Below are 19896 nucleotides of genomic sequence, written 5' to 3'. Positions count from 1 at the left end.
CATAATAACAGTGATATCCACAGTGCCCCATAATAACAGTGATATCCACAGTGCCCCCATAATAGCAGTGATATCCACAGTGCCCCCATAATAACAGTGATATCCACAGTGCCCCCATATTAACAGTGATATCCACAGTGTCCCCATAATAACAGTGATATCCACAGTGCCCCCATAATAACAGTGATATCCACAGTGCCCCATAATAACAGTGATATCCACAGTGCCTCCATAATAACAGTGATATCCACAGTGCCTCCATAATAACAGTGATATCCACAGTGCCCCATAAAAACAGTGATATCCACAGTGCCTCCATAATAACAGTGACATCCACAGTGCCCCCATAATAACAGTGAAATCCACAGTGCCCCATAAAAACAGTGAAATCCACAGTGCCTCCATAATAACAGTGATATCCACAGTGCCCCATAAAAACAGTGATATCCACAGTGCCCCCATAATAACAGTGACATCCACAGTGCCCCCATAATAACAGTGAAATCCACAGTGCCCCATAATTACAGTGATATCCACAGTGCCTCCATAATAACAGTGATATCCACAGTGCCCCCATAATAACAGTGATATCCACAGTGCCCCCATAATAACAGTGATATCCACAGTGCCCCATAATAACAGTGATATCCACAGTGCCCCATAATAACAGTGATATCCACAGTGCCTCCATAATAACAGTGATATCCACAGTGCTCCCATAATAACAGTGATATCCACAGTGCCCCCATAATAACAGTGATATCCACAGTGCCCCCATAATAACAGTGACATCCACAGTGCCCCCATAATATCAATTATATCCACAGTGCCCCCATAATAACAGTGATATCCACAGTGCCCCCATAATATCAATGATATCCACAGTGCCTCCATAATAACAGTGATATCCACAGTGCTCCCATAATAACAGTGATATCCACAGTGCCCCCATAATAACAGTGATATCCACAGTGCCCCCATAATAACAGTGACATCCACAGTGCCCCCATAATAACAGTGACATCCACAGTGCCCCCATAATATCAATGATATCCACAGTGCCTCCATAATAACAGTGACATCCACAGTGCCCCCATAATATCAATGATATCCACAGTGCCTCCATAATAACAGTGATATCCACAGTGCCTCCATAATAACAGTGATATCCACAGTGCCCCCATAATAACAGTGACATCCACAGTGCCCCATAATAACAGCGATATCCACAGTGCCCCCATAATAACAGTGACATCCACAGTGCCCCATAATAACAGCGATATCCACAGTGCCCCCATAATAACAGTGACATCCACAGTGCCCCCATAATAACAGTGATATCCACAGTGCCTCCATAATAACAGCGATATCCACAGTGCCCCCATAATAACAGTGACATCCACAGTGCCCCCATAATAACAGTGACATCCACAGTGCCCCATAATAACAGCGATATCCACAGTGCCCCCATAATAACAGTGACATCCACAGTGCCCCATAATAACAGCGATATCCACAGTGCCCCCATAATAACAGTGACATCCACAGTGCCCCCATAATAACAGTGATATCCACAGTGCCCCATAATAACAGCGATATCCACAGTGCCCCCATAATAACAGTGACATCCACAGTGCCCCCATAATAACAGTGACATCCACAGTGCCCCATAATTACAGTGATATCCACAGTGCCCCCATAATAACAGTGATATCCACAGTGCCCCCATAATAACAATGATATCCACAGTGCCCCCATAATAACAGTGACATCCACAGTGCCCCCATAATAACAGTGACATCCACAGTGCCCCATAATTACAGTGATATCCACAGTGCCCCCATAATAACAGTGACATCCACAGTGCCTCCATAATAACAGTGATATCCACAGTGCCCCCATAATAACAGTGATATCCACAGTGCCCCCATAATAACAATGATATCCACAGTGCTCCCATAATAACAGTGATATCCACAGTGCCCCCATAATAACAGTGATATCCACAGTGCCCTCATAATAACAGTGATATCCACAGTGCCCCCATAATAACAGTGAAATCCACAGTGCTCCCATAATAACAGTGATATCCACAGTGCCCCCATAATAACAGTGATATCCACAGTGCCCCCATAATAACAGCGATATCCACAGTGCCCCCATAATAACAGTGATATCCACAGTGCCCCCATAATAACAGTGATATCCACAGTGCTCCCATAATAACAGTGATATCCACAGTGCCCCCATAATAACAGTGATATCCACAGTGCCCTCATAATAACAGTGATATCCACAGTGCCCCCATAATAACAGCGATATCCACAGTGCCCCCATAATAACAGTGATATCCACAGTGCCCCCATAATAACAGTGATATCCACACTGCCCCCATAATAACAGCGATATCCACAGTGCCCCCATAATAACAGTGACATCCACAGTGCCCCATAATAACAGTGATATCCACAGTGCCCCCATAATAACAGTGACATCCACAGTGCCCCCATAATAACAGTGATATCCACAATGCCCCCATAATAACAGCGATATCCACAGTGCTCCCATATTAACAGCGACATCCACAGTGCCCCCATAATAACAGCGATATCCACAGTGCCCCCATAATAACAGTGATATCCACAGTGCCCCCATAATAACAGTGATATCCACAGTGCCCCCATAATAACAGTGATATCCACAATGCCCCCGTAATAATAGTGATATCCTCAGTGCTCCCATAATAACAGTGATAGCCACAGTGCCCCCATAATAACAGTGACATCCACAGTGCCCCCATAATAACAGTGATATCCACAGTGCCCCCATAATAACAGTGATATCCACAGTGCTCCCATAATAGCAGTGATATCCACAGTGCCCCATAATAACAGTGATATCCACAGTGCCCCCATAATAACACTGATATCCACAGTGCCCCCATAATAACAGCGACATCCACAGTGCCCCCATAATAACAGCGACATCCACAGTGCCTCCATAATAACAGCGATATCCACAGTGCCCCCATAATAACAGTGATATCCACAGTGCACCCATAATAACAGCGATATCCACAGTGCTCCCATAATAACAGTGACATCCACAGTGCTCCCATAATAACAGTGATATCCACAGTGCTCCCATAATAACAGTGATATCCACAGTTCCTCCATAATAACAGTGATAACCACAGTGCCCCCATAATAACAGTGATATCCACAGTGCCCCCATAATAACAGTGATATCCACAGTGCTCCCATAATAACAGTGATATCCACAGTGCTCCCATAATAACAGTGATATCCACAGTTCCTCCATAATAACAGTGATAACCACAGTGCCCCCATAATAACAGTGATATCCACAGTGCCCCATAATAACAGTGATATCCACAGTACCCCCATAATAACAGTGATATCCACAGTGTCCCCATAATAACAGTGATATCCACAGTGTCCCCATAATAACAGTGATATCCACAGTGCCTCCATAATAACAGTGATATCCACAGTGCTCCCATAATAACAGTGATATCCACAGTGCCTCCATAATAACAGTGATATCCACATTGCCCCCATAATAACAGTGATATCCACATTGCCCCCATAATAACAGTGATCTCCACAGTGCCCCATAATAACAGTGATATCCACAGTGCCTCCATAATAACAGTGATATCCACATTGTCCCCATAATAACAGTGATATCCACATTGCCCCCATAATAACAGTGATCTCCACAGTGCCCCATAATAACAGTGATATCCACAGTTCCTCCATAATAACAGTGATAACCACAGTGCCCCCATAATAACAGTGATATCCACAGTGCCCCATAATAACAGTGATATCCACAGTACCCCCATAATAACAGTGATATCCACAGTGTCCCCATAATAACAGTGATATCCACAGTGTCCCCATAATAACAGTGATATCCACAGTGCCTCCATAATAACAGTGATATCCACAGTGCTCCCATAATAACAGTGATATCCACAGTGCCCCATAATAACAGCGACATCCACATTGCCCCCATAATAACAGTGATATCCACAGTGCCTCCATAATAACAGTGATATCCACATTGCCCCCATAATAACAGTGATATCCACATTGCCCCCATAATAACAGTGATCTCCACAGTGCCCCATAATAACAGTGATATCCACAGTGCCTCCATAATAACAGTGATATCCACATTGCCCCCATAATAACAGTGATCTCCACAGTGCCCCATAATAACAGTGATATCCACAGTGCCTCCATAATAACAGTGATATCCACATTGCCCCCATAATAACAGTGATATCCACATTGCCCCCATAATAACAGTGACATCCACAGTGCCTCCATAATAACAGTGATATCCACAGTGCCCCATAATAACAGTGATATCCACAGTGCCCCCATAATAACAGTGATATCCACAGTGTTCCCATAATAACAGTGATATCCACAGTGCTCCCATAATAACAGTGATATCCACAGTGCTCCCATAATAACAGTGATATCCACAGTGCCCCCATAATAACAGTGATATCCACAGTGCCCCCATAATAACAGTGACATCCACAGTGCTCCCATAATAACAGTGATATCCACAGTGCCCCCATAATAACAGTGACATCCACAGTGCCTCCATAATAACAGTGATATCCACAGTGCTCCCATAATAACAGTGATATCCACAGTGCTCCTATAATAACAGTGATATCCACAGTGCCTCCATAATAACAGTGATATCCACAGTGCCCCCATAATAACAGTGACATCCACAGTGCCCCCATAATAACAGTGATATCCACAGTGCTCCCATAATAACAGTGATATTCACAGTGCTCCCATAATAACAGTGATATCCACAGTGCCCCCATAATAACACTGATATCCACAGTGCCCCCATAATAACAGTGATATCCACAGTGCTCCCATAATAACAGTGACATCCACAGTGCCCCCATAATAACAGTGACATCCACAGTGCCCCCATAATAACAGTGATATCCACAGTGCCCCCATAATAACAGTGATATCCACAGTGCCCCCATAATAACAGTGATATCCACAGTGCTCCCATAATAACAGTGATATCCACAGTGCCCCCATAATAACAGTGATATCCACAGTGCCCCCATAATAACAGTGATATCCACAGTGCTCCCATAATAACAGTGACATCCACAGTGCCTCCATAATAACAGTGATATCCACAGTGCTCCATAATAACAGTGATATCCACAGTGCTCCCATAATAACAGTGATATCCACAGTGCCCCCATAATAACAGTGACATCCACAGTGCCCCCATAATAACAGTGATATCCACAGTGCTCTCATAATAACAGTGACATCCACAGTGCCCCATAATAATAGTGATATCCACAGTGCCTCCATAATAACAGTGATATCCACAGTGCTCCCATAATAACAGTGATATCCACAGTGCCCCCATAATAACAGTGACATCCACAGTGCCTCCATAATAACAGTGACATCCACAGTGCCCCATAATAACAGTGATATCCACAGTGCTCCCATAATAACAGTGATATCCACAGTGCTCCCATAATAACAGTGATATCCACAGTGCTCCCATAATAACAGTGATATCCACAGTGCCCCCATAATAACACTGATATCCACAGTGCCCCCATAATAACAGTGATATCCACAGTGCTCCCATAATAACAGTGATATCCACAGTGCCCCCATAATAACAGTGACATCCACAGTGCCCCCATAATAGCAGTGATATCCACAGTGCCTCCATAATAAGAGTGATATCCACAGTGCTCCCATAATAACAGTGATATCCACAGTGCCCCCATAATAACAGCGATATCCACAGTGCCCCCATAACAACAGTGATATCCACAGTGCTCCCATAATAACAGTGACATCCACAGTGCCCCCATAATCACAGCGATATCCACAGTGCCCCCATAATAACACTGATATCCACAGTGCCCCCATAATAACAGCGACATACACAGTGCCCCAATAATAACAGCGACATCCACAGTGCCTCCATAATAACAGCGATATCCACAGTGCCCCCATAATAACACTGATATCCACAGTGCCCCCATAATAACAGTGACATCCACAGTGCCCCCATAATAGCAGTGATATCCACAGTGCCTCCATAATAACAGTGATATTCACAGTGCTCCCATAATAACAGTGATATCCACAGCGCCCCCATAATAACAGTGACATCCACAGTGCCTCCATAATAACAGTGATATCCACAGTGCCCCATAATAAGTGATATCCACAGTGCCCCCATAATAACAGTGATATCCACAGTGCCCCCATAATAACAGTGATATCCACAGTGCCCCATAATAACAGTGACATCCACAGTGCTCCCATAATAACAGTGATATCCACAGTGCCCCCATAATAACAGTGATATCCACAGTGCCCCCATAATAACAGTGATATCCACAGTGCTCCCATAATAACAGTGATATCCACAGTGCTCCCATAATAACAGTGATATCCATAGTGCTCCCATAATAACAGTGATATCCACAGTGCCCCCATAATAACAGTGATATCCACAGTGCTCCCATAATAACAGTGATATCCACAGTGCCCCATAATAACAGTGACATCCACAGTGCCCCCATAATAACAGTGACATCCACAGTGCCCCCATAATAACAGTGATATCCACAGTGCTCCCATAATAACAGTGATATCCACAGTGCCCCATAATAACAGTGATATCCACAGTGCCCCCATAATAACACTGATATCCACAGTGCCCCCATAATAACAGCGACATCCACAGTGCCCCCATAATAACAGCGACATCCACAGTGCCTCCATAATAACAGCGATATCCACAGTGCCCCCATAATAACAGTGATATCCACAGTGCACCCATAATAACAGCGATATCCACAGTGCTCCCATAATAACAGTGACATCCACAGTGCTCCCATAATAACAGTGATATCCACAGTGCTCCCATAATAACAGTGATATCCACAGTTCCTCCATAATAACAGTGATAACCACAGTGCCCCCATAATAACAGTGATATCCACAGTGCCCCCATAATAACAGTGATATCCACAGTGCTCCCATAATAACAGTGATATCCACAGTGCTCCCATAATAACAGTGATATCCACAGTTCCTCCATAATAACAGTGATAACCACAGTGCCCCCATAATAACAGTGATATCCACAGTGCCCCATAATAACAGTGATATCCACAGTACCCCCATAATAACAGTGATATCCACAGTGTCCCCATAATAACAGTGATATCCACAGTGTCCCCATAATAACAGTGATATCCACAGTGCCTCCATAATAACAGTGATATCCACAGTGCTCCCATAATAACAGTGATATCCACAGTGCCTCCATAATAACAGTGATATCCACATTGCCCCCATAATAACAGTGATATCCACATTGCCCCCATAATAACAGTGATCTCCACAGTGCCCCATAATAACAGTGATATCCACAGTGCCTCCATAATAACAGTGATATCCACATTGTCCCCATAATAACAGTGATATCCACATTGCCCCCATAATAACAGTGATCTCCACAGTGCCCCATAATAACAGTGATATCCACAGTTCCTCCATAATAACAGTGATAACCACAGTGCCCCCATAATAACAGTGATATCCACAGTGCCCCATAATAACAGTGATATCCACAGTACCCCCATAATAACAGTGATATCCACAGTGTCCCCATAATAACAGTGATATCCACAGTGTCCCCATAATAACAGTGATATCCACAGTGCCTCCATAATAACAGTGATATCCACAGTGCTCCCATAATAACAGTGATATCCACAGTGCCTCCATAATAACAGTGATATCCACATTGCCCCCATAATAACAGTGATATCCACATTGCCCCCATAATAACAGTGATCTCCACAGTGCCCCATAATAACAGTGATATCCACAGTGCCTCCATAATAACAGTGATATCCACATTGCCCCCATAATAACAGTGATCTCCACAGTGCCCCATAATAACAGTGATATCCACAGTGCCTCCATAATAACAGTGATATCCACATTGCCCCCATAATAACAGTGATATCCACATTGCCCCCATAATAACAGTGACATCCACAGTGCCTCCATAATAACAGTGATATCCACAGTGCCCCATAATAACAGTGATATCCACAGTGCCCCCATAATAACAGTGATATCCACAGTGTTCCCATAATAACAGTGATATCCACAGTGCTCCCATAATAACAGTGATATCCACAGTGCTCCCATAATAACAGTGATATCCACAGTGCCCCCATAATAACAGTGATATCCACAGTGCCCCCATAATAACAGTGACATCCACAGTGCTCCCATAATAACAGTGATATCCACAGTGCCCCCATAATAACAGTGACATCCACAGTGCCTCCATAATAACAGTGATATCCACAGTGCTCCCATAATAACAGTGATATCCACAGTGCTCCTATAATAACAGTGATATCCACAGTGCCTCCATAATAACAGTGATATCCACAGTGCCCCCATAATAACAGTGACATCCACAGTGCCCCCATAATAACAGTGATATCCACAGTGCTCCCATAATAACAGTGATATTCACAGTGCTCCCATAATAACAGTGATATCCACAGTGCCCCCATAATAACACTGATATCCACAGTGCCCCCATAATAACAGTGATATCCACAGTGCTCCCATAATAACAGTGACATCCACAGTGCCCCCATAATAACAGTGACATCCACAGTGCCCCCATAATAACAGTGATATCCACAGTGCCCCCATAATAACAGTGATATCCACAGTGCCCCCATAATAACAGTGATATCCACAGTGCTCCCATAATAACAGTGATATCCACAGTGCCCCCATAATAACAGTGATATCCACAGTGCCCCCATAATAACAGTGATATCCACAGTGCTCCCATAATAACAGTGACATCCACAGTGCCTCCATAATAACAGTGATATCCACAGTGCTCCATAATAACAGTGATATCCACAGTGCTCCCATAATAACAGTGATATCCACAGTGCCCCCATAATAACAGTGACATCCACAGTGCCCCCATAATAACAGTGATATCCACAGTGCTCTCATAATAACAGTGACATCCACAGTGCCCCATAATAATAGTGATATCCACAGTGCCTCCATAATAACAGTGATATCCACAGTGCTCCCATAATAACAGTGATATCCACAGTGCCCCCATAATAACAGTGACATCCACAGTGCCTCCATAATAACAGTGACATCCACAGTGCCCCATAATAACAGTGATATCCACAGTGCTCCCATAATAACAGTGATATCCACAGTGCTCCCATAATAACAGTGATATCCACAGTGCTCCCATAATAACAGTGATATCCACAGTGCCCCCATAATAACACTGATATCCACAGTGCCCCCATAATAACAGTGATATCCACAGTGCTCCCATAATAACAGTGATATCCACAGTGCCCCCATAATAACAGTGACATCCACAGTGCCCCCATAATAGCAGTGATATCCACAGTGCCTCCATAATAAGAGTGATATCCACAGTGCTCCCATAATAACAGTGATATCCACAGTGCCCCCATAATAACAGCGATATCCACAGTGCCCCCATAACAACAGTGATATCCACAGTGCCCCCATAATAACAGTGATATCCACAGTGCCCCCATAATAACAGCGATATCCACAGTGCCCCCATAACAACAGTGATATCCACAGTGCCCCCATAATAACAGTGACATCCACAGTGCCCCCATAATCACAGCGATATCCACAGTGCCCCCATAATAACACTGATATCCACAGTGCCCCCATAATAACAGCGACATACACAGTGCCCCAATAATAACAGCGACATCCACAGTGCCTCCATAATAACAGCGATATCCACAGTGCCCCCATAATAACACTGATATCCACAGTGCCCCCATAATAACAGTGACATCCACAGTGCCCCCATAATAGCAGTGATATCCACAGTGCCTCCATAATAACAGTGATATTCACAGTGCTCCCATAATAACAGTGATATCCACAGCGCCCCCATAATAACAGTGACATCCACAGTGCCTCCATAATAACAGTGATATCCACAGTGCCCCATAATAAGTGATATCCACAGTGCCCCCATAATAACAGTGATATCCACAGTGCCCCCATAATAACAGTGATATCCACAGTGCCCCATAATAACAGTGACATCCACAGTGCTCCCATAATAACAGTGATATCCACAGAGCCCCCATAATAACAGTGATATCCACAGTGCCCCCATAATAACAGTGATATCCACAGTGCTCCCATAATAACAGTGATATCCACAGTGCTCCCATAATAACAGTGATATCCATAGTGCTCCCATAATAACAGTGATATCCACAGTGCCCCCATAATAACAGTGATATCCACAGTGCTCCCATAATAACAGTGATATCCACAGTGCCCCATAATAACAGTGACATCCACAGTGCCCCCATAATAACAGTGACATCCACAGTGCCTCCATAATAACAGTGATATCCACAGTGCCCCATAATAACAGTGATATCCACAGTGCCCCATAATAACAGTGATATCCACAGTGCCCCCATAATAACAGTGACATCCACAGTGCCCCCATAATAACAGTGACATCCACAGTATCCCCATAATAACAGTGATATCCACAGTGCCCCATAATAACAGTGATATCCACAGTGCCCCATAATAACAGTGATATCCACAGTGCCCCCATAATAACAGTGACATCCACAGTGCCTCCATAATAACAGTGATATCCACAGTGCTCCCATAAGAACAGTGATATCCACAGTGCTCCTATAATAACAGTGATATCCACAGTGCCTCCATAATAACAGTGATATCCACAGTGCCCCCATAATAACAGTGACATCCACAGTGCCCCCATAATAACAGTGATATCCACAGTGCTCCCATAATAACAGTGATATTCACAGTGTCCCCATAATAACAGCGACATCCACAGTGCCCCATAATAACAGTGATATCCACAGTGCCCCCAAAATAACAGCGATATCCACAGTGCTCCCATAATAACAGTGATATCCACAGTGCTCCCATAATAACAGTGATATCCACAGTGCTCCCATAATAACAGTGATATCCACAGTGCCCCCATAATAACAGCGATATCCACAGTGCCCCCATAATAACAGTGATATCCACAGTGCCCCCAAAATAACAGCGATATCCACAGTGCTCCCATAATAACAGTGATATCCACAGTGCTCCCATAATAACAGTGATATCCACAGTGCCCCCATAATAACACTGATATCCACAGTGCCCCCATAATAACAGTGACATCCACAGTGCCCCATAATAACAGCGATATCCACAGTGCCCCCATAATAACAGTGACATCCACAGTGCCCCATAATAACAGCGATATCCACAGTGCCCCCATAATAACAGTGACATCCACAGTGCCCCCATAATAACAGTGATATCCACAGTGCCTCCATAATAACAGCGATATCCACAGTGCCCCCATAATAACAGTGACATCCACAGTGCCCCCATAATAACAGTGACATCCACAGTGCCCCATAATAACAGCGATATCCACAGTGCCCCCATAATAACAGTGACATCCACAGTGCCCCATAATAACAGCGATATCCACAGTGCCCCCATAATAACAGTGACATCCACAGTGCCCCCATAATAACAGTGATATCCACAGTGCCCCATAATAACAGCGATATCCACAGTGCCCCCATAATAACAGTGACATCCACAGTGCCCCCATAATAACAGTGACATCCACAGTGCCCCATAATTACAGTGATATCCACAGTGCCCCCATAATAACAGTGATATCCACAGTGCCCCCATAATAACAATGATATCCACAGTGCCCCCATAATAACAGTGACATCCACAGTGCCCCCATAATAACAGTGACATCCACAGTGCCCCATAATTACAGTGATATCCACAGTGCCCCCATAATAACAGTGACATCCACAGTGCCTCCATAATAACAGTGATATCCACAGTGCCCCCATAATAACAGTGATATCCACAGTGCCCCCATAATAACAATGATATCCACAGTGCTCCCATAATAACAGTGATATCCACAGTGCCCCCATAATAACAGTGATATCCACAGTGCCCTCATAATAACAGTGATATCCACAGTGCCCCCATAATAACAGTGAAATCCACAGTGCTCCCATAATAACAGTGATATCCACAGTGCCCCCATAATAACAGTGATATCCACAGTGCCCCCATAATAACAGCGATATCCACAGTGCCCCCATAATAACAGTGATATCCACAGTGCCCCCATAATAACAGTGATATCCACAGTGCTCCCATAATAACAGTGATATCCACAGTGCCCCCATAATAACAGTGATATCCACAGTGCCCTCATAATAACAGTGATATCCACAGTGCCCCCATAATAACAGCGATATCCACAGTGCCCCCATAATAACAGTGATATCCACAGTGCCCCCATAATAACAGTGATATCCACACTGCCCCCATAATAACAGCGATATCCACAGTGCCCCCATAATAACAGTGACATCCACAGTGCCCCATAATAACAGTGATATCCACAGTGCCCCCATAATAACAGTGACATCCACAGTGCCCCCATAATAACAGTGATATCCACAATGCCCCCATAATAACAGCGATATCCACAGTGCTCCCATATTAACAGCGACATCCACAGTGCCCCCATAATAACAGCGATATCCACAGTGCCCCCATAATAACAGTGATATCCACAGTGCCCCCATAATAACAGTGATATCCACAGTGCCCCCATAATAACAGTGATATCCACAATGCCCCCGTAATAATAGTGATATCCTCAGTGCTCCCATAATAACAGTGATAGCCACAGTGCCCCCATAATAACAGTGACATCCACAGTGCCCCCATAATAACAGTGATATCCACAGTGCCCCCATAATAACAGTGATATCCACAGTGCTCCCATAATAGCAGTGATATCCACAGTGCCCCATAATAACAGTGATATCCACAGTGCCCCCATAATAACACTGATATCCACAGTGCCCCCATAATAACAGCGACATCCACAGTGCCCCCATAATAACAGCGACATCCACAGTGCCTCCATAATAACAGCGATATCCACAGTGCCCCCATAATAACAGTGATATCCACAGTGCACCCATAATAACAGCGATATCCACAGTGCTCCCATAATAACAGTGACATCCACAGTGCTCCCATAATAACAGTGATATCCACAGTGCTCCCATAATAACAGTGATATCCACAGTTCCTCCATAATAACAGTGATAACCACAGTGCCCCCATAATAACAGTGATATCCACAGTGCCCCCATAATAACAGTGATATCCACAGTGCTCCCATAATAACAGTGATATCCACAGTGCTCCCATAATAACAGTGATATCCACAGTTCCTCCATAATAACAGTGATAACCACAGTGCCCCCATAATAACAGTGATATCCACAGTGCCCCATAATAACAGTGATATCCACAGTACCCCCATAATAACAGTGATATCCACAGTGTCCCCATAATAACAGTGATATCCACAGTGTCCCCATAATAACAGTGATATCCACAGTGCCTCCATAATAACAGTGATATCCACAGTGCTCCCATAATAACAGTGATATCCACAGTGCCTCCATAATAACAGTGATATCCACATTGCCCCCATAATAACAGTGATATCCACATTGCCCCCATAATAACAGTGATCTCCACAGTGCCCCATAATAACAGTGATATCCACAGTGCCTCCATAATAACAGTGATATCCACATTGTCCCCATAATAACAGTGATATCCACATTGCCCCCATAATAACAGTGATCTCCACAGTGCCCCATAATAACAGTGATATCCACAGTTCCTCCATAATAACAGTGATAACCACAGTGCCCCCATAATAACAGTGATATCCACAGTGCCCCATAATAACAGTGATATCCACAGTACCCCCATAATAACAGTGATATCCACAGTGTCCCCATAATAACAGTGATATCCACAGTGTCCCCATAATAACAGTGATATCCACAGTGCCTCCATAATAACAGTGATATCCACAGTGCTCCCATAATAACAGTGATATCCACAGTGCCCCATAATAACAGCGACATCCACATTGCCCCCATAATAACAGTGATATCCACAGTGCCTCCATAATAACAGTGATATCCACATTGCCCCCATAATAACAGTGATATCCACATTGCCCCCATAATAACAGTGATCTCCACAGTGCCCCATAATAACAGTGATATCCACAGTGCCTCCATAATAACAGTGATATCCACATTGCCCCCATAATAACAGTGATCTCCACAGTGCCCCATAATAACAGTGATATCCACAGTGCCTCCATAATAACAGTGATATCCACATTGCCCCCATAATAACAGTGATATCCACATTGCCCCCATAATAACAGTGACATCCACAGTGCCTCCATAATAACAGTGATATCCACAGTGCCCCATAATAACAGTGATATCCACAGTGCCCCCATAATAACAGTGATATCCACAGTGTTCCCATAATAACAGTGATATCCACAGTGCTCCCATAATAACAGTGATATCCACAGTGCTCCCATAATAACAGTGATATCCACAGTGCCCCCATAATAACAGTGATATCCACAGTGCCCCCATAATAACAGTGACATCCACAGTGCTCCCATAATAACAGTGATATCCACAGTGCCCCCATAATAACAGTGACATCCACAGTGCCTCCATAATAACAGTGATATCCACAGTGCTCCCATAATAACAGTGATATCCACAGTGCTCCTATAATAACAGTGATATCCACAGTGCCTCCATAATAACAGTGATATCCACAGTGCCCCCATAATAACAGTGACATCCACAGTGCCCCCATAATAACAGTGATATCCACAGTGCTCCCATAATAACAGTGATATTCACAGTGCTCCCATAATAACAGTGATATCCACAGTGCCCCCATAATAACACTGATATCCACAGTGCCCCCATAATAACAGTGATATCCACAGTGCTCCCATAATAACAGTGACATCCACAGTGCCCCCATAATAACAGTGACATCCACAGTGCCCCCATAATAACAGTGATATCCACAGTGCCCCCATAATAACAGTGATATCCACAGTGCCCCCATAATAACAGTGATATCCACAGTGCTCCCATAATAACAGTGATATCCACAGTGCCCCCATAATAACAGTGATATCCACAGTGCCCCCATAATAACAGTGATATCCACAGTGCTCCCATAATAACAGTGACATCCACAGTGCCTCCATAATAACAGTGATATCCACAGTGCTCCATAATAACAGTGATATCCACAGTGCTCCCATAATAACAGTGATATCCACAGTGCCCCCATAATAACAGTGACATCCACAGTGCCCCCATAATAACAGTGATATCCACAGTGCTCTCATAATAACAGTGACATCCACAGTGCCCCATAATAATAGTGATATCCACAGTGCCTCCATAATAACAGTGATATCCACAGTGCTCCCATAATAACAGTGATATCCACAGTGCCCCCATAATAACAGTGACATCCACAGTGCCTCCATAATAACAGTGACATCCACAGTGCCCCATAATAACAGTGATATCCACAGTGCTCCCATAATAACAGTGATATCCACAGTGCTCCCATAATAACAGTGATATCCACAGTGCTCCCATAATAACAGTGATATCCACAGTGCCCCCATAATAACACTGATATCCACAGTGCCCCCATAATAACAGTGATATCCACAGTGCTCCCATAATAACAGTGATATCCACAGTGCCCCCATAATAACAGTGACATCCACAGTGCCCCCATAATAGCAGTGATATCCACAGTGCCTCCATAATAAGAGTGATATCCACAGTGCTCCCATAATAACAGTGATATCCACAGTGCCCCCATAATAACAGCGATATCCACAGTGCCCCCATAACAACAGTGATATCCACAGTGCTCCCATAATAACAGTGACATCCACAGTGCCCCCATAATCACAGCGATATCCACAGTGCCCCCATAATAACACTGATATCCACAGTGCCCCCATAATAACAGCGACATACACAGTGCCCCAATAATAACAGCGACATCCACAGTGCCTCCATAATAACAGCGATATCCACAGTGCCCCCATAATAACACTGATATCCACAGTGCCCCCATAATAACAGTGACATCCACAGTGCCCCCATAATAGCAGTGATATCCACAGTGCCTCCATAATAACAGTGATATTCACAGTGCTCCCATAATAACAGTGATATCCACAGCGCCCCCATAATAACAGTGACATCCACAGTGCCTCCATAATAACAGTGATATCCACAGTGCCCCATAATAAGTGATATCCACAGTGCCCCCATAATAACAGTGATATCCACAGTGCCCCCATAATAACAGTGATATCCACAGTGCCCCATAATAACAGTGACATCCACAGTGCTCCCATAATAACAGTGATATCCACAGTGCCCCCATAATAACAGTGATATCCACAGTGCCCCCATAATAACAGTGATATCCACAGTGCTCCCATAATAACAGTGATATCCACAGTGCTCCCATAATAACAGTGATATCCATAGTGCTCCCATAATAACAGTGATATCCACAGTGCCCCCATAATAACAGTGATATCCACAGTGCTCCCATAATAACAGTGATATCCACAGTGCCCCATAATAACAGTGACATCCACAGTGCCCCCATAATAACAGTGACATCCACAGTGCCCCCATAATAACAGTGATATCCACAGTGCTCCCATAATAACAGTGATATCCACAGTGCCCCATAATAACAGTGATATCCACAGTGCCCCCATAATAACACTGATATCCACAGTGCCCCCATAATAACAGCGACATCCACAGTGCCCCCATAATAACAGCGACATCCACAGTGCCTCCATAATAACAGCGATATCCACAGTGCCCCCATAATAACAGTGATATCCACAGTGCACCCATAATAACAGCGATATCCACAGTGCTCCCATAATAACAGTGACATCCACAGTGCTCCCATAATAACAGTGATATCCACAGTGCTCCCATAATAACAGTGATATCCACAGTTCCTCCATAATAACAGTGATAACCACAGTGCCCCCATAATAACAGTGATATCCACAGTGCCCCCATAATAACAGTGATATCCACAGTGCTCCCATAATAACAGTGATATCCACAGTGCTCCCATAATAACAGTGATATCCACAGTTCCTCCATAATAACAGTGATAACCACAGTGCCCCCATAATAACAGTGATATCCACAGTGCCCCATAATAACAGTGATATCCACAGTACCCCCATAATAACAGTGATATCCACAGTGTCCCCATAATAACAGTGATATCCACAGTGTCCCCATAATAACAGTGATATCCACAGTGCCTCCATAATAACAGTGATATCCACAGTGCTCCCATAATAACAGTGATATCCACAGTGCCTCCATAATAACAGTGATATCCACATTGCCCCCATAATAACAGTGATATCCACATTGCCCCCATAATAACAGTGATCTCCACAGTGCCCCATAATAACAGTGATATCCACAGTGCCTCCATAATAACAGTGATATCCACATTGTCCCCATAATAACAGTGATATCCACATTGCCCCCATAATAACAGTGATCTCCACAGTGCCCCATAATAACAGTGATATCCACAGTTCCTCCATAATAACAGTGATAACCACAGTGCCCCCATAATAACAGTGATATCCACAGTGCCCCATAATAACAGTGATATCCACAGTACCCCCATAATAACAGTGATATCCACAGTGTCCCCATAATAACAGTGATATCCACAGTGTCCCCATAATAACAGTGATATCCACAGTGCCTCCATAATAACAGTGATATCCACAGTGCTCCCATAATAACAGTGATATCCACAGTGCCTCCATAATAACAGTGATATCCACATTGCCCCCATAATAACAGTGATATCCACATTGCCCCCATAATAACAGTGATCTCCACAGTGCCCCATAATAACAGTGATATCCACAGTGCCTCCATAATAACAGTGATATCCACATTGCCCCCATAATAACAGTGATCTCCACAGTGCCCCATAATAACAGTGATATCCACAGTGCCTCCATAATAACAGTGATATCCACATTGCCCCCATAATAACAGTGATATCCACATTGCCCCCATAATAACAGTGACATCCACAGTGCCTCCATAATAACAGTGATATCCACAGTGCCCCATAATAACAGTGATATCCACAGTGCCCCCATAATAACAGTGATATCCACAGTGTTCCCATAATAACAGTGATATCCACAGTGCTCCCATAATAACAGTGATATCCACAGTGCTCCCATAATAACAGTGATATCCACAGTGCCCCCATAATAACAGTGATATCCACAGTGCCCCCATAATAACAGTGACATCCACAGTGCTCCCATAATAACAGTGATATCCACAGTGCCCCCATAATAACAGTGACATCCACAGTGCCTCCATAATAACAGTGATATCCACAGTGCTCCCATAATAACAGTGATATCCACAGTGCTCCTATAATAACAGTGATATCCACAGTGCCTCCATAATAACAGTGATATCCACAGTGCCCCCATAATAACAGTGACATCCACAGTGCCCCCATAATAACAGTGATATCCACAGTGCTCCCATAATAACAGTGATATTCACAGTGCTCCCATAATAACAGTGATATCCACAGTGCCCCCATAATAACACTGATATCCACAGTGCCCCCATAATAACAGTGATATCCACAGTGCTCCCATAATAACAGTGACATCCACAGTGCCCCCATAATAACAGTGACATCCACAGTGCCCCCATAATAACAGTGATATCCACAGTGCCCCCATAATAACAGTGATATCCACAGTGCCCCCATAATAACAGTGATATCCACAGTGCTCCCATAATAACAGTGATATCCACAGTGCCCCCATAATAACAGTGATATCCACAGTGCCCCCATAATAACAGTGATATCCACAGTGCTCCCATAATAACAGTGACATCCACAGTGCCTCCATAATAACAGTGATATCCACAGTGCTCCATAATAACAGTGATATCCACAGTGCTCCCATAATAACAGTGATATCCACAGTGCCCCCATAATAACAGTGACATCCACAGTGCCCCCATAATAACAGTGATATCCACAGTGCTCTCATAATAACAGTGACATCCACAGTGCCCCATAATAATAGTGATATCCACAGTGCCTCCATAATAACAGTGATATCCACAGTGCTCCCATAATAACAGTGATATCCACAGTGCCCCCATAATAACAGTGACATCCACAGTGCCTCCATAATAACAGTGACATCCACAGTGCCCCATAATAACAGTGATATCCACAGTGCTCCCATAATAACAGTGATATCCACAGTGCTCCCATAATAACAGTGATATCCACAGTGCTCCCATAATAACAGTGATATCCACAGTGCCCCCATAATAACACTGATATCCACAGTGCCCCCATAATAACAGTGATATCCACAGTGCTCCCATAATAACAGTGATATCCACAGTGCCCCCATAATAACAGTGACATCCACAGTGCCCCCATAATAGCAGTGATATCCACAGTGCCTCCATAATAAGAGTGATATCCACAGTGCTCCCATAATAACAGTGATATCCACAGTGCCCCCATAATAACAGCGATATCCACAGTGCCCCCATAACAACAGTGATATCCACAGTGCCCCCATAATAACAGTGATATCCACAGTGCCCCCATAATAACAGCGATATCCACAGTGCCCCCATAA

This window comes from Phyllobates terribilis, unplaced genomic scaffold, assembly GCF_046119375.1.
Source record: "Phyllobates terribilis strain yellow unplaced genomic scaffold, ASM4611937v1 Scaffold_7__3_contigs__length_470593459, whole genome shotgun sequence".
In the NCBI taxonomy this organism is placed as follows: Eukaryota; Metazoa; Chordata; class Amphibia; order Anura; family Dendrobatidae; genus Phyllobates; species Phyllobates terribilis.
This window is presented reverse-complemented; position numbering follows the sequence as displayed.